Consider the following 25162-nt stretch of genomic DNA (forward strand, 5'->3'; position numbering starts at 1 on the left):
CACCAACTATGGAGATACAATTTCACTGCTAACCAGAAAATACCATTCAGTCATTCCACAGTTACCTAGGAAGTTATGAATAGATAGGGAATGTTTGGGTGAAAGACAAACTATTGAGAAGACTTCTAGAAGATAACATTGTACCCCCATCTTGAGAAGTTAATGTTATCCAAGTGAAGAGAGTGAGGAATGCCTGGAAAGCAGACAAAGCGAGGGCATAACACAAGGTCATACTTTGGTATGTGTGTTGACTGGCACAGGGTCAGAGGGGGAGGGGGCATCATAGCAGTGTTGGATGAACCATAAACTGTCTAATATGATAAAATTTTTTTACAATATGGGTCCAGAAAAATAAGGCCAAATGCAGTTGGTAATACTGCTGGCTGAAGTTAGAGTACAGGGTTGAGACTAGAGCTTAGCAGGAGAAGGTGATTGAGGAGAACCTGCAGAAGACCTGGGAGAAATGGCAATGTGCATGTGTAGAAACGAAACAAGAAGTAAAACTTGGTGAATTTCATGACCAATTGGCATGTGATACCGATGAGGATGAGGGGGCACAGAAAGTACAAGATGGATGGCTTTCTCAAGACATGGAATTTTAAATGGGTGGGGACAAGTATTTTAAAATAGAGGTCACAGACCACATGAGGGTTTGAGGTGCTAGCTTTTACTGGAGTGCCAGCTGTGTGGTTCAGAGCTGCCTTGGCCAGTCCTCATTATGTTATTCTAGTGTGTTCAGAAAACAAGATGGAAAGGTCTCCCCTTTCTCCTGCATTCTCCTTCTGTATCTGACTCATCACACTGACAATTGGGATTAGTGTTTTCCTAATGCAATTGTTTCAGTAAATCACCACTCATCTGATGATTGATTACAGGTGTCTATAGACCAGACGTAACAGAAAATAGTTTTCCCTCCCTTTGCTACTCCCCTCTGTAAACCAGAGGCCTGTAAAATCTTGGGGCTTCCTTGGGGACCATAATGCACTTCAGATTAGAAGTGGAAGGAAGGTGAAGCATTTAAATTAATCACCAATGGAAACCCCAACCCGCTTGTTATGGTCATCCACAGCTCACAAACTCTCTGTCTCATGTTGACTGAAACCAAGAAACATAAAGATGCTAAAAACACAGGACAGAAAATTGGACTGAACCTTGTGGCATTTACCTCTGTCCCCACTGATTTCTCCACCAAGGAATTCCGTCTAGACTTGGCTTCCAGGCACATTCCTCTGGCTTTCAGTAGGCAGAGGTGTCTCACTCTCACAATGTGTACACGATTTAGAAAGAACTAAGAACAGGATTGCAATAAGCCCCTGCCTTCTAAGGGTCAAATCTCACTGCTCCAACTGTGACCAGGAAACACAAATATATTCCAGATCCCTCAAGTCACAGGTGCTGAAGCTGAGAGCTGCAAATTCTATGTGCAGACTGGCAGACACCTTTCTCCAAGTCTCCAGATGCACAGGGGATGCTTTATGTACAGGAAGACAGAGGCTACACAATGACAGCTGTGCTTCGGAGAAAAAAGTATGAACATATGCTTAACTCTACCACAAATCCCCCAAATTCAAGCCACCAACATAGGAGTGAGCAGGGGAGGAGCCTGAGGGATTTTGTCTGTGCTTGTCTTCCAAAAACTTGACTGCTTATTAGATGTCAGGCATTTTCTAAGGATATTTTCCCTACTTAGAGCAAAATTACTCACTCTGGAGAAGCACGTTTTCTTCTACTTGGAAGTTGTGATGCAATTCAAGGATTGAGAGTACCATTATAGCACTTGCCCCTAATGTATGAAATCACCAGAAAAGCAATTTATGACTTGCTTTTTATTTAGCTCATCCACCGTCTTTAAAAAAGTACCTTGGAGAAAAATATGTTCTGAGTAGTGGATTTCACAAAGGGGGCAACTTTACTAAAGTCTTCCAGAATCCATGACTATATAGCAATGGAGATTTCCCCACTTCCAGAAATGCAAACAATTTTATACGATTATGGTAAGGGTAATGAGAGCCATGTTTGTGAGGAAATGTTAGGCTTGGAAATATACTGATTAAGTTGAAAGAATGCTGGCAAAAGCGAAAGAATCCAGAACATTGAGATGAAGGGAAAATTCAGGAATCCTGAACAGGATATGGAATTGGACATTCTTCGTTCAGAAATACTCATTGAATCTTTTGCCACAACATACTGCCTATGATGTCATCTGACCTAAAAAGCTAAACAGGATCAGGTCTGGTTAGTACTTAGTTGGGGTAAGTATTTATTGAGCATGTGTTATATCCAGCCCAGACTACATGTCAGAGACACTGACATAAACAATATCACTCTTTTTATAGAACTATAGAGGTAGAAGAGATGGTGAGCATAAATTAAAAAAATGTCAAATCTTGGGAGAACTTGAAAGGAAGTGAGTAGAATACATGTATGTGTGGATTTTCAGAAGCTGGGTATTAGTTTCTATAAAGGATATCAGAACAAAGTATAATGAAGAAATGGCATTTACACTGAATTTATAGCAAAGTACAGAGTCATTAGGTAATTATCCAAGGACCTGAGCTGGTAATTTCAGAGCCTAAAGGAACTTCAAGTTTTTTCTGACCCCTAATTTGTTGTTCTTTAATTACACTTGAAAATTCAGAAACCTGGGCTGGATTCTGACTACTTGGGGAACACTTGCCAATGTGAAATATTTTACCTTCTTACCTACCTGCTATCATAGAGTCATTTTCTCTTCTTGGAATAATTTCATGGAGGAAACCACAGATGAATCTGTTTCCTGTGCAGTGAGACATGAACTCCAACAATGGAGAGAACTGGTGACAGCAACAGCCACTCATTTCCTACCTTACTGCCAGAAAAAACCTCCACCTGGGCTTTGGCCAGGTTTCCACCGATGCTCCCAGACTTGGGAGCTCAGCTCTGTTTGTAAAGGACATGCAAGCTAAGTCTTATTGATAAGCAGGAGTGATAGCGGCAAACACTGCGCCTCTTGTAATTAAGTTCTTTTCCTCTATGTAGTCATCAGTATGGTGATAGAACACTGAATCTGTCTGTGATTGTTCTGAAATGCTTGCCATTTAAAAGGTTGAGAGCTGGGCTGCCAGAACACAAAATCAAAGATGAGGAGACTTGTTTCCACACGTGATCTCCATCGATGCTGCCCGGTGGTCAAAAATACAAAGATAAGTGTTACTGGGAGGTGGGATGAATTTGAAACTGACAATTGAGTTTTATTAAAAATTTTTATAATATGCATCTTAATAATACTCTTAGGTGATTCATTAGCACACACAACTTTGAGAAGCTTATGCCTGGGTTGAGCTACCCCTGAGTTTACATGGAAATATTTGTGCCCTAGTACCTTCTTCATTTTTATATTCACATCTTAACTTGTGTCTGTACCCCTGTCTCACAGCACTCAGATCTTATATTCTCTTGTACTTGAATCAGGTCCTTGAATTCTCACAATCTGTAAAGATGATGTTTTTTCCTCTGCTGTACAGATTCTAAAATTGAGGCTCACAGAGGGAAATTTCTGTTAAGCATAAATAAATATGTAGAGATTCAAAGCCAGGTTTGACTCCACTAGGCCCTGTCTCAGTAACTTTTTATTGATGTGATTAAACACCATGACCAAGGCAACTTATGGAAAGAAGAATTTATTTGGGTTTATAGTTGCAGACAGATAAGAGTCCATCATGGTGGGAAAGCACAGAAGCTCAACTGAGAACACACTGTAATAAAAGGAAATTTTACCAATAACCAGAGGATTACAGGCGATACATAAGCCCAAACAATCATGATTTTGAAGTTTCTGTTCCACATACCATACTCTTAAGGGAACAAAGAAAGAAACGTACACAAATGAGCCGTGTATATAAGAAAACTTAAAGCTATTCCATGTACTATATTCTTGCTTTCTCTGTGATGGGAGGTGGGGTACTGGGCAGTTTATCAATCAATCTCTGTTTATAAGAACAGTCTCTTCATGGACTACAGAGTAGCAACGGATTTTATTTCCATTGGTTTCTCTGTGGGGACTGTAAAGCAGTTGTTCTTTCTCTAAGAAATGTACTGATTTTAGTGGGAATATATCTAGCAAATACCAGGAATTCATGTTAGAACCTTCAAACATTGACTGATGGACGCAGAGGCAGACACACACAGCTAAATACTGAGCTGAACTCCTGGAACCCAGTAACAGAGAGGGAGAACTGATGAGCAAAGGGTCAAGACTGGGCTTGTTTAACCCACAGAAACAGCTGACCTGAACAAGGGGGTGCTCTTGGACTCCAGACTGATGGTTGGGAGACCACCATGGGACTGATCCAAACCCCCTGAATGTGGGTGTCACTGAGGAGACCTCGGCAATATATGGGGCCTTAGGTAGTAGATCGGTATTTATCCCTGGCACGAACTTTGGGTGCTCATCCAACAATGAGGGATGCTCTCTCAGCCTGGTCTCTTGGGGAAGGGCCTAGGCCCTGTGCTGAATGAAATGACAGACTCAAGCCTTATCCTCCCTGGGGAACAGAGTGGGAATTGGGTGGGGGGTGGGGAGGTTGGTGGGGGAACATGGCAGCAGGGGAGGGAGAGGGAACTGGGATTGACATGTGAAGCAATCTTGTTTCTAATTTAAATAAAAAATCTAAAAAAAATAAAAATAAAAAAGAACACCAAGAAAGCAATGTGTAGATGCTCTTGAGCTCTCTTCCATCATTTGCCTTAGGATTGGATGGTCTGTGTCGCCTTCATTTCTTTCACAAATCATGTTCAACTCTAAAACTATACTGTAATGATATTTCTTTCATGGAGTTCTTTCTATTCCTGTCTGTAAAGTCATATAATTTATTTTCTTCTGAACAACTTGTGTTTCTATTGGAAATCAGTTTAAAGTTCAGTGCAGGGACTTTAAACCATCTCTGCAAAGCAAGAAATAGTGCATAAAAAGTAGCTGATTCCCTCTACTAAGAAAGCTGGGCAAAATAATCATCTTTTTTCAATGTCTCAAGTAAATGCTAATAACATTATTGTGTTAAAATCGCATATGTCATCAAAACAACAGCGGAAAATACCATATTGCAATCTACAGCTTGTTTTGTTCCTCCTGCTTTGAACAGCCAGTGTTTCATGACCATCTCCAAACTACTTCCCACTTCTGATCTTCTAAATGTCCATTGACACAGAGTCCACATGTTTCATCATGTTCACACATTAGTGTCAACCATTAGATGTCTCCTCAGATTGGTGGTGGAGAACTGCATCCCTCTCAGATGCTGAGGAGAAATTATACCAAGAATCACTTGCTGAGCCTATTAATATATTGAGTCTTTCTTAATGAGTTATATAGCTGCTGCATTAACTTTTGCTGGAAGTTGTGAAGAAACATCAATTATTCCCAGACAATGAATTAATGACAGACCAGAGAAATTGTTCCATCTAAGTCTAGTTTAGTGAACTGATGTATTTAGTTGAGTTTATTTAGAGAGGAATGGACAAGGGATTATCCAAGGGAGCATGAGAAATTTATGGGCAGCTACATCACCAGACAAGTCATATGATAACAGTTTCAGCAACAGGTCTTGCCGGCCTCCTGAGGAACTACGGGAACAGTCTCAGATGCTGTCTTGTGACCATCCCATGTTCCCTTCTTCTCTATGAGGCAGTGTTACTGGATCCAAGCTTTTGATGGTTTCATGTGGATAATCCCAGATCTTCAGGTTTCAAATCACTAACAGTTCAGAGTGGATCATTCCACAACTGTAGCCTTGTAGGGAACAAACCGTGGCTTTACCACTTATGTCACATCTCATGACCTAGAACCTGGGACAATGAGCATCCCTATCATCTTTCTTTCAGTCTGTAACCATATTAGACAAAAGAGTAAACATATGGGAGAAATGCAAATGATGTAAAAGTATTAACATATGTGAATGAAGGGAACCATATAGAAAGGGATTCCTGAAGGAAATGATGTTTTCTATTTTTCTGGGCTAGGAGGGGCCCAATTTAGCAAAGACGAAAATGAAGGCAGCCTGGTCGGCAGAATTGCATCATTATTCAATCCTCAGTGCTGATGAGAAATGAGGGTGTTGATAGATTTCCTGTGACCAGAAAACAGATGAGCAAGAAAGTTTAATTCTGGGAATTTGTGTTTTCCAACTGGAGGATTACTCCTCAGTGATTAGTGCTTCCGCGGATGAAGGTACTTGCTAAAAATAGGCCACTAATGTTTTCCTTAGAATTGCAGCACACGTCAGAGGAGACTAATGAGCCAAAGCTGCACTATTTTCTTTTCATTTCAGTCATACTCAAACAAATAAACCTGATAAATATTATCAGAGTCGCATATACTCATTAAGCGTGAGAGTCAGTGGCTATGTTTATTTTACTGTGTAATAGATGATGAAGCCATGGCACTGAGTGGTATGAGCTGGGAAGGTTCTTGTATTTTCTCTTCTCAGGCCTGAAGAGTTGCTCATTGTTTTTGAACTGGCTTATATGGGAAGTAGAGTAGATTACTAAAACACTCATTTTGATGTGTCTTGGCACAGTCCACATTCATTTTCACATCTCCTGATCTAGCCTTGATAGATGTTGTAAGGCGTTCTTGAATACAACACTGAACCATAAAATAAGCATTATCATAACTTGAAAAACTGTGGACACTTTTCAAAAAGAATAATAATGTTGGTGGTAAGCTGACCTTGTGCTAGACCACCTGCACCACACCCACCCTCCAGGCCTAGCTAGGTTCTGGTCCAGTATGGTAAGTTCTCAAATGTTAGTCTGCCTGTACCCTCCCCAGTTTCCAGCCATAGACCTGTTTACATATGCTGTGTGCCCAGCCAATCTGTGAGTCCTGCCTGGCCAGCTCTCCATCTCCAGCTTGGCCCTGGTCACACGTTCTGTGTTCCAGGCATGTCTGGTGAGTCTGCCTGATCCCAGATGTATTATATACAATCTCCAGACCTACCCTGGATGAACATTTGTACACAGGCCCATCCTGAAGAGTTCCTGGAATCCCAGCTACCTTTACCATGCCTGACCCTCAAATCTAGCTTTGGTCTCACAACCTATATGCCAGCTTAGAATGGAGAGTACCCAAGATTCAGGCCCACACATACCATCCTCATACTTCCAGGCACAATTCTGGAGTATCTGATTTCATAAAATCCATAATATAAGACTTCAAGTCAAGTGAATGATTTCAATACCCCACTTTCCACCATAAACAAATCATCTGGACAAAAAATAAACAAAAACCATCATAAATTAACAACCCATACATCAAATGGTCTTAACAGATAGCTACAGAATCATGAGCCACCAACATCAAATAATACACATTTACTCAGCAGCCCATGGAAAGCTTCTCTAAAATAGAACATATCCTGTGACTCCAAACAAATCTTAACAAATGCACAGTTAAGGGTAGCTACTTCCCTTCATCAGAGTAGCCTCTCTTTATTGAAAATGGAGACCATCACAGAAAACCAGAACTGGACACAAGGCAGAGATAACAGATTGGGGAGAGCACAGACCCAACAGATACATCTATATCCCAGCTCCTGCATCGACAACCCAGAAAACATTGTAGAAAAGGAAGCAGAAATATTCTAGTATTCAGAATACCAGGGACTTTTGAGGTAGAAAGAATATATTTCTTTGTATAAGAACATACATTTGAAGGAATTCTTGTCTCCCTCAGTTTTATATGTTAAAGTTCTAGCCCTCAATATAATACTATTTGCAGATCCCAGTTTTGGGAGTTAGTTGGGGTTAAATTAAGTCATGTAGGTGGGGCTTCATGATGGTCTCTGTGTCCTTAGCAGAGAAGACACCAAAGAGCTTCTCTCATCTTATGTCACAGCACAACAAAAGGTAAGCTGTCTGTGAGCCAGGATGAAATTGTCACCAGAGTTAAACTGGCTGGTGCCTTGACTCGAGTCCTCAGAGAAATCTGATTTTTGTTGAAGCCACTCCCTGTCGGTACGACATTTTATTATGGCACAAGCCAAGTATAGCTGAGGATTTCTTCACTTGATCAACACTGCACTCATTTTTTTCTTTTCAACAGGAAGTTCATGTCTCCTCCTAAGGTGTGCTTTACTTTCCAAATGCCTTTAACACCCACGAGTAAAACACAGTGACTTGACCAAAGGTTCCAGGTGTTTGAATTTATTCTTTCTTCTTAAAATGTCACTGTGTAGGGGTAGAAATTTCCAACTGCTCCTCTCATGAAATTATATAGACAGCCCACAGAGGAGAGAAGCAACTAAATTTCTCATTTCTACATGGCTTGGACATGTCACTAGCACCTGCATGGAAATGAAGTTTCACCAGATGCAGCAATGCCTCACAAGGAAGGTTTTGCCAAGAGTCTCCTGGAAAACTTACCAATGTTGATGACATACACTCCAGCCAACTCATCAGACCACCATGCTACTGAATTTCAATGGTCTAAGATCCAGAGCCCTAGGAAAAATATTAAAATAATATTTAATACTTACACATTGGTAAAACATTTTATATCAGCATTTCTGGTCTTTAGATTAGCCCGCAATATGTCAATGGTCATAATTTGGGCTAGGTTTGAGTCTTGTATAAGAGTAGACTGAAAGACCCATGCTTCTTTCCAATGTCTAGGGAAAGGTTCCCAATGGTATTTTCAAGCAGTTTCTCTGGCTTTTGGAGAGCTCAAAATGCCAAGGGCCAAGCCAAGCAAGATTCTCTTACAGATGTGGGAGTCAACATTTTGTGGAAGCAAGTGCCTATGAATGAGCAGAGGGTGCCAACTTTTCACTTGCACCTACTCAGGGACTTTCCCTACAGCATTGAGCACAGTGAGTAGCACTAAAGAATGTATCTATCCCTGTCAACATAAGTGTGCCTCATAGATCGCAACCAAAATCATGGCACTTTCAGGCCTAATGCCTCTCTGTGCCATCCCTGCATGAATAACAGCACCAAAAAGCATCGGTATGCAATGCAGTGACCTGTTTTGTTCTCAATTTGACAACCTTATCCTGTATGTTCACTTTCCTTGCACCATTTCCCACAACACCCTTTCTTGGGTCACATAGTGAGTTTTTCCTTTTGTGTCTCATGGCTTTGCCATATGCTGATTCTACGTGACACATCAGACTGCTCGTATTTTTGACATTGCCTACAGTTCCCCTTTGGGATTTTTCCACAGTTACCCCAGGCCAAACTCCTGCTTCACAGTTATTTTCTTTTACAGCACCATGGTCATGAGTTACTTAGCAGGGATAGCTTATCTGCAGACATGAATTTATGTCTTTCTAACTTGGTAACATTTCTGTCATAATGTCTTGTCATGATGTCCACTGATATATATATATATATATATATATATATATATATATATCACCTTATATTTGCCTGATGGCCAAGAGGTGTCCGATTAGCATTTGAATGTATGTATGAATGAAAGAAATATTAAAAGTCCCTGAGGCAGGAGTTCAGCTGTCCATGTTGTGCTGGAACATTACAATCACTTAACTCGGGTGTCAAAGGAGTTCTGAAAAGAAGTACATTCTTCTGACAGCCACCTTCTCTGTGAACTTTTTTACCAGATGCACAGAAAGAAGATAGGTTTCATCATCAAGTCAGCTGTCTTAGACCATTTTTTGTTGCTAATAACACAACACCACAAGCTGGATAAGTTACAATGGAGACAGGTTTGTTTTGGCTATTTATTTTTACTCAAATCAGAAGGGATCGGTAATGTCCTTCTCACCAGCAGCATTTTAAGGTGATGCAGGACATCAAATGGTAAGAAAGCAAGAGAAATGAAGCCAAAAGTGCTTTTATAACAGACTCACCGTTAAGACAATCCAGTAACCCACTAGTCTATTAATCAGATGAATAGATGCATCATTTTAATAGAACAGGACATTATTTCTTAAAGGTCTTTCTTCTACTTCCTAATAACTCATAGTTAACATTAAATTTTGACTTGAATTTTAGAGGTAACAGGCCACAGTCAAAACATAATAAGCCCAACAGCGTAGACCTGTGCACTAAGTGGTAAGTGCTCATGGGAGCCAAGATCAGCCTGTGTTCCACTGGCTGCCAACAGTGTGTCCTGGTTCAAGCTGCTTTAGTTCACATGTGAATTCTTATTTAGCTAGTCTGCCAATAGCAGCAAGTTTTTGATAATCCACACAAGTAGAGATATCCAGGATCCTATTAATGACTCAAGAGAATAGCAGCTCAGCTAGCCAGTGGTGACCAGAAAGAATCAAGTCTTGGATCTCAGACGGATCAAGTTTAAAAGACAAGCAGTAGGTTCATTAGACCACAGACAACAGACAGCAGCCAAAAACAACACTAGCATCTCCAGGCTAGAGCAGGACATGGTGGCATTTCTATAAGTCCTGCCAAGTACAAATTGACTGATCGCTTTAATGCAGTTTGGTTCTAATTAATTGGGAGAGAAAAGCAAAGACCAGACAAACCAACAGAGTAAAACCAAGAACAATTTTGTGCTATTTCTGTATTCTCTGACTGCTTCATAAAGCTCATTATCAGAATAGCATCTCCACAGGATGGAGGTTCACAGTTCACAGTGGCTGCTTGGTAAACATGGGTTTACTTTCTTCCTTAGAAATCTCATATGACTTGCTATACTCAAGTCCTAATTCCTTCATGCGCCTTCTCCATGAAACACAAATAGTCCTGGATCAAGTGGTATGGCATATATAATTTGCTTTATTAATTCACAGACTAAGGACGCAGTTTAAATAATGAACCCTGTGGGGAAACAGAAGGACAAAGAAATTAAAGATGGTACTTCCAATTGTTTTCATAGTAGAAACACTGAGCCAAGCCTCTAATCTTGTAGTCTCCTGTTTTAGGTTTCTATTGCTTTGATAAACTACCATAATTCAAATCAACTTGGAAATAAAGGGTTTAATTCATCTCATACTTACAGGGTAACAGTCCATCACTGAGGCAAATCAGGGCAGGAACGAAGGCATGAACCTGGAAGCAGGAACTGAAGCAGAGGCCATGGCTGCTGGCTTGCTCTCCATGGCCTGCTCAGCTTGCTCTAGGATCCAGGACCACTTGCTCTAGGATGTCACCATCTCTGTTGGACTGGGGCCTCCTACATTAAACATTAACCAAGAAAATGCCCTACAGATTGCCTACAGGCCAATCTCACAAGAGAAATTCTCAATTGAAGATCTGTCTTCCCTGATGGCCCAAGGTAGCATCAAGTGACAAAATATTAACCAGTGTACCAACATTCACTAGTAATCAGATGACAGCTCTCTTTTTCACATGGTCTACTGTGTTTGCTGTTATTATTAATATTGCAACCTGTTCCCCTTTCTCTCCTTCCCAGCAGGAGTCAAAGTGTCAGCCAAACACTGGTGGCTCATTCAAGGCTAATTTTCTACAGTTGTGCAGATTCAGGTCTCCACCTCATACTCACTCAATCTTGGCAAGTACAGAATGGGAAAATAGTGGGAGAAAACCAATTTTCTGAGAAAGGTCAACTTGTTGCTGAAAGATTTATCACTGACTTGCAAAGTTGGGAAAAGCCTCTACTCAGACCAAAACCGGTCATTCAGAGTTCATTCTGTAAGTTGATCATTTATTTGTATTGTATTCACCTTCTATCAAGGAGATGGGGTTACTGTGGTTCCATTACCTCATTGCAAGTAGTGTGGTCAAGTGACTGTCTCTCTAGACAGCCCATTAGGGACTTTGGTATGTAGTTCATTTGAATGTTGATTTAACTCTTTGAGTTTGAAAGGAGGTAAAATCAGGTTGAGGCTTTAATTTTTATATTAATTTCAAATGATGTTACAACACAGTTGTAACACAGAAGACATATTCCTTCTTTTCTCCTCTCAACCGCATGGTTAATGAAAGGCACAGAAGTCTTGGCAAATCATAGGATGGGTTGTAGGAGATGAGGTCATTTTTACAATGACATCCTGTATTGATCTGATTAATTTCAGTGGCACCAGACATATCAGTGACCAGTAATGGGACAATATAAAGGTAACACAACATCCTCTATTTACATTAACATATAAGCCTGTGAGAATGTACTATGTCCCACTTAATCATTCTAAACCATGAATATTTATATTTTTATTCTGGAGACAGGGCAGTAGAAGTATAAGGGATGGTTTGTTTCCAGTCATAGCCCAGAAGCAACATTTTTGCTGATCTCTGGATTCTTAGTTCAAGGTTTGTCTTTGTGTGTCTGCAAACCAAGACCTCTGAGAAGGTCTGTAAAGTTACATCTAAATGCTGTGAGGGCAGTAGAGACAGTATTGGAAGAGTCTCCCTTCTTTGTTCCCCAACATTCTTAGACTAAGGAACCTTACCTTGGAGTTCTGAGACTCACAATGACTCCCCTTCTTTTTAAAATTTTCATTGTTATACTACACATTCTTATCCCATGGGTAAACTACAAAACACTGACCTTCAGATAGCATACCTTCTGCACACCACTGATCGCAAAGCAAGGGACAGACTGTCAGATCCTGGTATATTCACTCAAAGTGGAATTGATACCACATGTTGGTTCCCAATGGATCTTAAGTAAAGGCTGTGAAAAGTATACCTTTAACATCTTATTGTACCTACAGAAGCCATCTTTATTTTCAAGTATATTTGTACCTGTCTGAAATTATCAAGAAAGCTCTTTTTGCCTTACTACTTCACTTGTTACCAAGGATGGATTTCTAATATTTTTTGGCAAAGAAGTTACAAGCAAGGAAAGGTTGTAGGTTTCAAAGAAAAGCAGCAAAGAATTACAGTATCGTTTTTTTGTTTACTGGGAAGGAGATGTTAATACATATAAGAGATAAGTATCCATCTGGAAAGTCCTTCTAGTAAGAAACTTAGTGAGCCCACAGATCAGTGAATAGGGCCATTATTCATCATGCAGCAACTGTTTGTTTACAACCTTCATTGCCAGGTGCAGAGATGCCATGGGAAAAAAGATGCATATATTTTTAGAGAAGTTAATAAAATGTTCTCTAAAATAAAAATAAAATGTTCAGGGTAGATTATTCAGCAAATACTTCCATGAAGTTTGAGAGAGATCTGTGTAGTGAAGATCGGTTGAACTTCCAGAACAATAAAAGCAAAATCACAAAAATATTAGTTTATTTTTCTAGTATTTGTATAATGTTTCCCCATTAAAAAACTTTATAGCAATAGTTTAGAATTAAGATGGGGGAAATTCTACTCTCAAGTACTTTTGATAGTACATCTGTTCAAATGTGAGAGGATTCATTTCTGACCATAGGTAGCTGTTTGGAGAGAGAGGGAGAGTGACAGAGAGAGGGCAAGATATATGAGAGAGAGAGATTAAGAAGCATAGAGAACAGAGAAAGAGTCAGAGAGAGACAGACAGACTGAGAATGTGTGTGTGTGCGTGTGCGTGTGTGTGTGTGTGTGTGTGTGTGTGTGCATGTTAGATCAGGCTTCTGTAGACAAATATTGTAGAATATGGCTTAATCCATGGGGTTATGGATGCTGGAATTTCTAGATGGTTTGATAGGGTTGTTTTTACTAAAGGAATGTTTTCCAGGCTTACAGATAGCTCGCTTTTCACTGTGTATTCACGTGATAGGGTAAGAGAGAGAAAATCTGGTGTTTCTTCTTTTAACTGGGACACCAGTCACATCAGGTCACACCTCGTCCTGTAATCTTAACTTTATCTTTATGACTCCTTTATAAGCACTTTACTTAAATAGAGTCTCGTTGAAAGATACAGCTTCAACACATGGATTTAGGAGGTGACACATTCAGTCTACAATGACTGATCTTTCCTGTTTGTAAGTTAGGATAGATGTCTCTCACATGGAACACATTGCCACAAGACTAGGAAATAAAAAGCATCATTTCATTTGAACGTGACTCCTTAGGTACTATAAGATTTTCTCCTCCAATTTCTTTTATGATATGTGGCCATATTTTCCTTTTTGGTTCATTTACTTCAAGGAAACACCATGTCTGACTAATAAATAATCCATCCCACATTAGCTACTCTAATGCTGGGAAATGCAACTGCAATAGAGAAGAAATAATGGCAGGGTATTTCAGTGGAGAGAGACAGAGAAACACAACACTTCTAAAAATGTATACCTGAAACACATACACATTTTTTAATGACCATTAGACAATGCCTTCTATTGAAGTCAGGGTCAGATAGTTGCACTCTTGTTCAACAGAAGAAATATAAACTGTGAATGTTCCAAAGCAAACAGAAAAGCATGTGTGATAGAATCTGTCTGAACAAAAGAGAAACATGGCATGCACTCTCTCATATATGGATTTTAGACATAGATCTGGGGAGTGCCAGCCTACAATCCCATGACCAGAGAGTCTGGGAAACAGAACCTTCATTCAATGGCTGATGGAAGCAGAGGCAGACTCCCAAAGCTAAACACTGAGCTGAACTCAAGGAATCCAGTAACAGAGAGGGAGGACTGCTGAGCAAAGGGGTTAAGACTGGGCTGGTTTAACCCCCAGAAACAGCTGACCTGACAAGGGTTAGCTCTTGAATCCCAGACTGATGCCTGGGAACCCAGCATGGGACTGATCAAGACTCCCTGAATGTGGGTGTCAGTGAGGAGGCCTAGGTAATCTATTGGGCCTTAGGTAGTATATCAGTATTTATCCCGGGTATACAAATAGACTTTGGGCGCCCATCCAACAATGAGAAATGCACTCTCACCCTGGACTCTTGGGGAAGGGTCTAGGCCCTGCCCTGGATGAAATGACAGACTATGGATACCCCCATGGAGGGCCTCACCCTCCCTGGAGAAATGAGGGGATAATGAGGGGGTTGGTGGGAGGGTGTGGGAGGAGAGAAGGGAAACAGAGAGGGACCTGGAATTGATATGTGAAGCAACCCTATTTCTAATTTAAATTTAAATTTAAAAACAAAAATTAAAAGAAAAAATTTAAAAAAAGAATCTGTCTGAACAAACCTTGGCTCTACCCACTGATGTGTTATAGCCCCCATTCTACGCCAGGGTAGGCTCAGAAACAAACCTTTCCTACTTAATTAGCAGTCTGATGGCTCAAACTTTCTGTTAACAGGCTTAGTTAAAGCTCAGTGATCCTTGCCACAAATTTTCCCTGTATATTAAAGACAATACACCTGGAAAAAAGACACTGAAATTTTCAACTTCAAATTTCAGATTGGCATAAGTCAAAAGGACCCCAGGGAAGGATAGTAAAAAAATGTAAGAATTGCATATTTTCACATCTGTTTTCAATAAGACTTATGTCAAATAATTTTATTATTTGACAAAAGCAATCCACAGAATTACTTTGTTTTTTCCAGAATGCCTTGAAATGTCATTAAAATTCACCTATGACCACATACACATAACATAACACCTGTCCAGAGTGTTAGATCAAATAAGAAAACAGGGACCAAGGCCTCTTGAGTAGAAAGAAATTTGTCATGCTGCAGCAGGGAGTTATAATACTGATGCTTATCTCAGCATTCTTGTTTCCACCAACCAGAGAAACCATCTCCTTCCATCTTGACACCAAGCAGGAAATGGGTCTGCTAAAATACCCTTCCTGTGATTACAATTGAAACATATCCCCAGAAAAGCAGAGATAAAAAAATGTTTGAGTAGTCAGATGAGAACCATCCCCAGACTAGTAAGGAAATAGCAGCATAGGACACAGCTGAGAAAGCAAATTTACAGAAGAAAACAGAACTGAAGTAGTGCAAACTTTTTGGTTAAGTAATTTCACCCCCTTGAAATGATTAAATATTTTATAAAAATACACAGGTGAAGATGCCTATTATTTGCAGGTAGTCCTACAAGGATCTCCAGTCCTCTAACATACCTCTAGGTCTGTCAAGAATAACACAAATTACCTCTCTTTACAAAGGCCATTTTCCAGTATTACACTTAAAGCAATCAACTCTGAAGAGTGAAGTGCAGTCTCCTTTCTAGGACAAAGTATAAATATGTTAGTTGTCTAGACAGCAGTCCTTCATTCCCTCAGTTTCTTCCAGCTGTAATGCAAGCTTCCTGAGTACATAATTCCCACACAGGCTCAAGGTATCACCATCATGAGACTGATGGTGAACAGAGTGATACAGTGATGAATATGCTGCTGCTCATGTTGCCTGTTATGCTACCAAAGGAAAATAAAAGAAATTAAACCAGAATCTGTCAGTCTCCACAAATATTAGGTTCAAGTATATCAAGTATCTCAATTTGAACACTGAAACACAAACTGCTAGAAGAAAATATAAACTGGACTCTACAAGATTTAAGTGTAAGAAAGTACTTTTTGAACAGGACTCCATTTGCCAGGAATTGAAACCCACAGAGTTGGAGAGAATATTTGCCAGTTGTAAATCTGACAAAGGATTAATATCCAGAATATATCAAGAACTCAAATAAACAAAGCTAAGCAAAGAGAGAGTTTTCAATAGAAGACATAAAAATGACCAAGAAGTGCCTCAAAAGTGTTCATCATCCTTAGCAATTAGGAAAATTCAAAGGAGAAAAACATTGCAATTTCATCTCACCCTAGTCAGAATGGCTAAGATGAACAGAAGAACTGACAAAAAATGCTGATGAGGTTGTGGAGAAAAAGGAAGCCTCAGTTACTGTTGGTATAAATGCAAACTACTGCAGCCACTCTGTAAAATAGTACAAGAATACTAAAATACTAAAAATAAATCTGCCGTATGACCTGCTATATCACTCTTTGGTGTATGTCCAAAGTACTTGAAAACCTACTCCACAGATACTTGCTCATGCAATGTTCATGATAGCTAGGAAATGGAAACAACTTAAATGTCCTCAAATAGATTAATAGGTAATAAAAATGTGACACATATTCACAATGGAATACTATTCAGTTGTAAAAAAATTAAATCATGAGATTTGCAGGTAAATGGATGGACCTTAAAACGTTATATTGAGTGAGATAGCCCATACCCAGAAAGACAAATGGTACAAATTCTCTCTTATCTGTGGTACCTAACTTCAAGTCTTCAGATGTAAAAATATAACCTGGAGAAAGAGCAGAAACCAGGAAAGTATAAAGAGACCATAGTTGTGGGTAGGGGCTTAAGTAGGTACAGCAGGGTATGGGTGATACAAACTGGAACACAGATAAAGAGGGAGGGGGATCTAACTGAGGAGAAGGAAGGGAGGTCAATATGGAAGGAGCAGGAGAGATGAGGGACAAATAACAGCAAGGCTGTGTGATAAAATCTCAAAGAATCATTATTTTATGTTGACTGAAATTATAAGCATTGTTTTATATGCGGTATATATATATATATGTATATGTAATGTACCACACATACATATATAAGAGTCATGCCACTTAGGCTGACAGTGAACTACAGACAACACAAATCTCAATGACAGGCACAAGAAACCCTTCTGTATAGGTGGTCAATAGTGACTTCCAAAACAATAGAGACTATTGATATAGCCCTAGAATGTCTCTCAGGGGGTAACAGTCAAGCTGCAATTTCTTTGGACACTTCGAATTTGGACACAGGTCTCAGATAATTTGAACTGGATAGGACCTGAGAATCTCCTTCCTGTAGTCTACCTTCCACGGCACCAGAAAATACTATGCAAGTTGGCAGAGGAGAGAAGCAGACAATAGTGCTATCCAACTGAAACACCATGGCCAGCATGGGAAAATATCAATAAAAGTGTAATAAGTGACACTTTCAGGGTAGTATTGAACAGCTACCAAATTGGACATAAGATTCACTCACCAGACAGAAAGTCATGCCTGCTACCAGAAACCTAGTCAACCCCCAGGACTATTGGGGTCATGAACCTTAGAGAAATGTCTATTGCTGCAATTTTGCTAGACAAGCATAAATCCTTACTACATCCTAAATCTTAAACTTATAACAGAAGACAAGACACAAGACTCCCGAGTCAGAGTTAAAGAGCTTCACTCTTTCTCTTTCTTTTGTAATGAATTACTAACTAAAACACAATTGTATCACTTTCTCCCTCCCTCTCATCAATCCAGTACCTTCTAAGTAACCTTCCAAACCCTCCCTCTCATTCCCTTCTTTCAAATTTATAGCCTCTCTCTCCCTCCCTCCCTCCCTCCCTCCCTCCCTCCCTCCCTCCCTCCCTCCCTCCCTCCCTCCCTCCCTCTCTCTCTCTCTCTCTCTCTCTCTCTCTCTCTCTCTCTCCTGATCTACTGAGACTGTTTATATTGTTTTTTTCTTTTTTAAAATGCATTCTTCTCATACATTACCTCCTGACTATATTTTCCCTCCCTCTACTTCTCTCTGTCCCCTATCACCTGCTATCTCCCCAAGGTTCACTCTTCCTCTGTTCCCCTTCAAAAAAGAGCAGGCCTCCGTATGGTCTCAGTGCTAAGCATTCTGCATTAGATATCCAATGGTCATCATCACTGAAGCTTCTCTTTATAGCAGATGAAGAGCAACACAAGAGACAACTGGACTCAATGCAGAGACCAGTGGATATTGGGGAGCCCAACCCCAACAGATATGTCTATATTGCAGCTCCTGAATCTATGGAATATCAGGGGACATCCTAGAGGGGGGACATAAAGATCGCAAGAACCAGAACACCAGGAAATTTGGTGTGAAACAGTCTGTCCTACAAATGGATACATCAACAAGATCAGAACAATAGTAATATCAATGAGCTTGTTAACACAAATGTGGGAGAATTTCACAGAGTTCTACCCCTAGACAGAGAACTACAGACATCTAATGACTGCTGGAAGAGAGAGTGTTAGCCTCTCCCAGGAATTACCACTGGATATCCAATGCAGAATGGTTAGCACTGAAACCATATGGAAGCCTACTTTCTTCTGAGGGGAAGCAGAAAAGGAGTGGGTCTGGAGGAAAAGGGAAGTAGTTGGGGATAGGGAGGTGTGGAGGGAGGGGAAACTGGTCAGGATGTAATGTATGTGAGAAGAATGAATTTAAAAAAGAAAAACAATAAAAACAGACTTAGCAATTTGTATCTCTGTCTCTGTCTCACTCTGTGTGTGTGTAAAACAATAATCAAAGAAAAGAGTCAATCAATTTGAAAGAGGGGACATTGGATGGTTTAGAGGGAGGTTACTAAGAAGGTACTGGATGGAGGAGAGGTAGGGTAAAGTGATACAATTGTCTTTTAATTGGTTAATTCATTAAAAAGAGAGACAACGAAGTTCACACTCTGACTCAGAAGTCTTGTGTCTTTTGCCACTACCCCCACACAAGAAGGCATCCTTTCATTCATGTGACATGGAAAGTAGAATCAAATGCCAAATCTGCTTTGTTAAAAAGTTTCATTTTCTCTGTGGAGAAATTGATCAATTTATATATGATACACATACACACGGAGTCTGCTGTAGACATTTAGAATAATTCCACAATATTTACTTATGGATAGGGAAATAGTATAGCATATTACTAACTAAAAAGTAAAAATATGGCCAATAAATAAGTCTCTGAAGGAAAACCTTTACAAACACACATGCACATGCACACACACACACACACACACACACACACACACACACACACTGGTCAGTGGGAGAGAAAATAATATCCATACCCAAACAATAAAAAATACAGTTAAAAATCACAGACCCTGAGTTATGAACATTTCCAAACTCAAAGCACCTCATGATAGATTCTCAATTATTATCAACATTTTGCTGCTCTAAAAGGTACCTAAAACCAGGGGTGGTGACTCCTGCTTGCAGAGAATGAAAGTTTAAGAATGCTTCTCTCCATATCAGCCCAGTTTCCCTCTCCTGAACTTGTGAGGAAACACCCTGGGAATGTCAAGAGCACTGGGATAGAAGCCAAAAGGATCATTTGATACCTCCTCAACATAGGATTCCTCATAAGCACATACTGTGAGACTGTGCATGCTAAGAGTTGATTCAAGCCTTTTCTAAATATTTTTAATAGGGTCACAAATAAGTGTTATGGGGGACTTCTGGGAAAGACCAAAGCCTAGAAGCAATATTGGAAGTAGCAACTGATTATAGTTAGGGAGACCAAGTGAGCAGGAGCATTCTATCATTGCATGATCTGCTCTCCAGAAAGCAGAATCACCATGATTAACACCCCCAACAAACTTTCTCTACTATCTAAGTTAGTTTGTTTTCTATTGCTGTGATAAAAGATCACAGCTAAGGCATTTGGGGCTTGCAATTTCAGAGTAGTGGAGTCCATCGCGGCAGAATGAAGGCATAGCAGCAAGAACATCTGAGAGTTTACATCTTGAACCATGATCAGGAAAACTAAGAGTATACTGCATATGGTGGGATGCCTCAAACCCTGCCACTGTGACACATTTTCTTCAGAAATACCATTCCTTCTAATGCCCCCCCCTCAAATTCCGCCAACTGAGAACCAACTATTCCAACATGTGAACTTATGGGAGCCATTCCCATTCAAATCACCACACCAGTTAACCCTTATTGTTGCTGTGACTACACTCAATACACCAGGATGCAGTACATGAAGAATTCAGAAGACCTTGGCAATTCACTGTAAATGGCACTAAAAGACTTCTAGGAAATCTATCAAAGCTGTGTTGATAAGGATTCTGTAGATGTTCCAAGTGACTGAAGAAAAATTCTCCACAATTAAAGCAAACTAGCAGTATTTAAGACCACCAAGCCAGACCTACAGAGAGCACTGAAGGAAATGCTTTGGACTAAAGAAGAGAAATACATTCAAGAGGCAATAGGGAGTTGGGGGATAAAATAAATGACAAGATAATTAAGCAAAAGAGGAAGAAGAAATTCACAAACACAAAATACAGAAAATGACAAATCAAAACACCTTTCAATAACAATTTGGAATATTAATGGTTTCACTTCCCCTGCCAAATGATACAGACTAGCAGACTAAATTAGAAAACACTGTCATTTTCGTTGCCTCCAAGAAACACATCTCATCATCAAAGATAAACATTTAGTGTGAAAAGATGAAAAAAGTTAGCCAAAGCAAATGGAACCAAGAAACAAGTATCTGACACTGTTGTATCTGACAAATTAGACTTCAAAACAAACACAGTAAGAATAGATTAAAAGGTTTGTAACGATCGAAAGAATAAAACATCAAGAGGCAACTACAGTTTTAAAGGTATAAGCAATAAACACAAGCTCATGCAATTTCATTTAAAAATACTAGTAAATATAAAGTCACAGATAAATACCAACACAGTAGTAGTGGGTGACTTCAATAACCATAATGGTAACATCATTAGATAGATCAGCTGGACAAAAGAGAAACACTGGAATGAAATCTTATCACAGATCAGATAGACCTAACAGACCTCTACAGAGCATTTCATCCCTCCCCAAACTTAAAGAATACACATTCTTCTCACTAACCTATGGGACTCTTCTAAAATAAATCTCATATTAAGATACAAAACACCTCGCAAAATAGGAGAATTGAAATAGTGTTCTGTATTTTATCTGACCACAATTGGATAAAGGTAAAAATTAACAGCAAGGAAAACTACAGGAAATAAACACATTAATGGAGATTAAATCACATACTGTTGAATGATGACTAAATCATTGAAAAGGATTTTAAAATTTAAATTCTTAGGAGAAATGAAAATGCAAATAACTTACCCAAGCCTATGGATATGATGAAGGCATTCCTAAGTGGGAAGATTATAGCTCTAAGTGTCTAGATTTTAAAAATCAGAAAGACATGAAATGACCTGATGATGCTTCCTCCATAAGTCATTGAAAACAAAATAACAAACGAATTCAAAAAGCAGTAGACAAGAAGAAATAATGCAGATAGGGGAAGAAAGATTAATGAAATAAAAACAAACTAACAACAATAAGACAAGGAATAAAATAACCAATGAAACCAAGAGGTAGTTCTTTGAAAAGATAATCATATTGAGAGTCCCTAAGCCAAATTAATCAAAATAAAGAGAAATTAATAGTTTCAGGAATCCCAGGAACCCCTCCCCTACACAAAGTTACAAGCTATTGTTATTGCTTTTGGTTGTTCAGAACCCAATGGTAAGACCCCATTCCTGAAGACACTACATACTTTGGTCAGAAGACATGGAGAAATCAAGCTGATACTAACTGGGAAGTTTCCTCACTGCTGGTACCTTTCATATACCAGAAAGTGCTGTCAATGGAGGCTGCCTGGGAAGAAATTTCCTCAACAGTCTTACCTGGATCTGAACCCTGTGAACCTCAGTAATGATTCACCTAGCAAGATATGCCCATTGGCTCAATTGTGGCATGATTATTGTGGGAGTAACTATTTCCTGATTTGATTTAAGGTCCATTCCAAGGAAAGGATTTCATTTATGGTTTTAGAAACATGACAAAGATCTTGTGCCTGAGATTAGAGGCCTCTATTGAGAATTTAGTAATACTATTTTGCTAAATGGACATGAACTCAAATTGCTTTTTAAGTACTTTTCTTTATAATTATAGGTACATGCAGCTCTAAGTCCTCATTGGAGAAGTCCTACCCCCACATCGTACCACCATGGCTGACAGTTAGTTCATAGATTCACAACTAGTCAAAATGCAAAGAATAAGTGACTATGGAATACTTAGTCCTGAACAGGACATCTGCACCACATATACCCAACCACAAAGCTAAGGGGTTAGCATGAAGGTGCTGAGGCTGGGTGGTTAAGAGAAAATCTTTGGGGAAGACTTCTGTGAAATGGTTTGTTGGGCATCACATAGCTAATGCACCCACGAACTCAACATGGCAGCTACCTGTGCACGATCAAGCCAATGTGCATTCCAGCATGGAGGGTGGGGAAGCTTCACAAGACACACCTCCAGCTGAGAAACTATTTGTAATACTTGCTTTCTGGGAGAGACAGAGTCATTTTTTCTTCAAGGATATGATTACCGGTAGGTTGTCCATACTCTAGGGGGTAGTCCTACCAGTGCAAGTACAGACAGCATTAGTTGAATTCAATGGGTTATTTCTTTTTAAAGTACAAAAATTTGGTACGAGGGATGTGAAAGAGGACAAGCTGGGAAGCCTTGGAGGGGAATGACTTCCTCAACATTCATTGTATATGTGTGTGGATTTTTCAAAGAATAAGTATGAAATTAAAGAAGAAAAGTGAATTAGATCAACTGAACCCTTGCAAGTGAAGAAAATATGAAATTTTCATTCAGATACAAGTATTAACCCAAAAGAATGTGACTTAAAATGCACATCATGTTCCTAACATCCATTTCAACCATGTTGAACTTTAAAATACAAACCAGATGAATATTGGAAATCATCCTTATTTCTTTGTAGTGATTTTTTGTCTTACGTGCAGATTGACTTCAGGGCTCTTGGAAGATTGTAAAAGGACAAAAAAGACTCAGTGACATGTTTGGACTTGAAAATCAGAACAAACTGGCAATCTGTAGAGCTATCTTGTCATTAAAAGAAAAAACACACTATACCTACTACACATCTCCTGGAAGATCTGCTAGTGTCTGGAGGCTGCTTGAATCAGCATGACTGTAAGAAGCTGGTCTAGACATTCTTCATGTAAGGAATTGTGAGAAGAGACTGTAAGTTCTCTTTAGTCTGTCAGGTTTGGAAATCTCTTGGACTAAGGGTGAGCTGTGTCCTACAACAGGCATCCATGGCCCTCCGCAGTGGGTCTTATTGATTGAGATTTTGCTGTCAAGAACCAGTCTGCTTCCCCTGTGTGCTGAACATTAAGCCATCACCCTCCACGTGTGCTTACCCATGCAGGTCTTTTTTTCCAGTGGCCATTGGTACTCCTTTCCTGTAGGCCATGGGAAATTTTCTGTTCAATATTTTAATGTCTTCTGGCCTTGGGAGTTACTCCCTATACCTAGGGATACTTAAAAGTTTTAACTAAAAATGTGGGAACCTACAGTGTATCACTTTCATTTTCTCAGCTCCCAGGAGCTAAGAAAACCAACTGAGTTATACACAGCCACTGATCAGATCTTAATGTGTTCATATCAGCTTCACATTTAGTTCTGATGACAAAATGAGGTTGAAATCCAGTTTTCATAGCTGACTTGGCAAACAGTTCCATTCAGTTCAGCCTTGTGGGCAAGAGAAGAAATCAAGCCAGGTTGTAGCCTAGTCCATGTGAATTGTAGATTTCAATAATATGGTGGGCATAGCAAAATTGCCTCATCCCATTTCATTGTTTCTATTTGTACAGACTCAGCTGTCTGTAACTGTGGGTTCTCTATCACTGATTTACCCTGCTATAGATCATGTGCTCTAGTTTAACCTCTAGTTATTGCTTCTGTGATGAAAGTTCACAGGCTTTTCTTTATTGCCATTATTCCTTCTATAGTACATAGTAAAAACTATGTGTATTCCATTACCAATAAATAAATATAAGTAATTTAGAAATATTTTACAGCATATTATGTATGAAGGTATCACAAAGTATTGTGGCATTTTTAAATACTGACCCCGTGAACCAATCTTCTATAGACATTGATGTAACACTTTAAAGACTCAAAAACACAGACAAAAAAGAGAAACATATTCCAAACTTTACCAAGACCATTATTTCATTTGGAATATGATAGACTGTATGCAAATTCACTAAATGTAAATTATTAAAATATGCCTTATTAATTAGAGACATATACCATTTCCAATTTCCCTGTGCTTGCTTGTTTTAGTATTAGATTCCTTATTATGGAAAGAAGAACTAAAGAATATGCTTTGTGTTTATGTTCCTGTATGAAAAATCATTATGTCTTCTCTCCACAAATTCTCACAATAAGAAGAGGACATTGCCAAGGCTTGCTAGATGGCTCAGTAATACACTTAGTCACTGTCAAGCCTGAATTTGGTAGAAAAAGAGAACTGACTTCCACAAGTATTCCAACATCCACACAAGCACATAGGCATAACTAGACATGAACACAACACACACACACACACACACACACACACACACACACACACACACACACACACAAATAAAAGTAAGAAACTGTAAAAGGCCACAAAACCAGAATTTATACAAGCGCACTTCTTCAGCTTCAGATTTTTTATGGAATATATAAAATTATTCTTCTTTTTCATACTTTTTATTTAACTTTTTACACATGTCACTCTCAGTTCCCTCTTCCTCCCCTCCTCCCCGACCCCCAA

Source organism: Mesocricetus auratus, unplaced genomic scaffold, assembly GCF_017639785.1.
Source record: "Mesocricetus auratus isolate SY011 unplaced genomic scaffold, BCM_Maur_2.0 Super-Scaffold_100013, whole genome shotgun sequence".
NCBI lineage: Eukaryota > Metazoa > Chordata > Mammalia > Rodentia > Cricetidae > Mesocricetus > Mesocricetus auratus.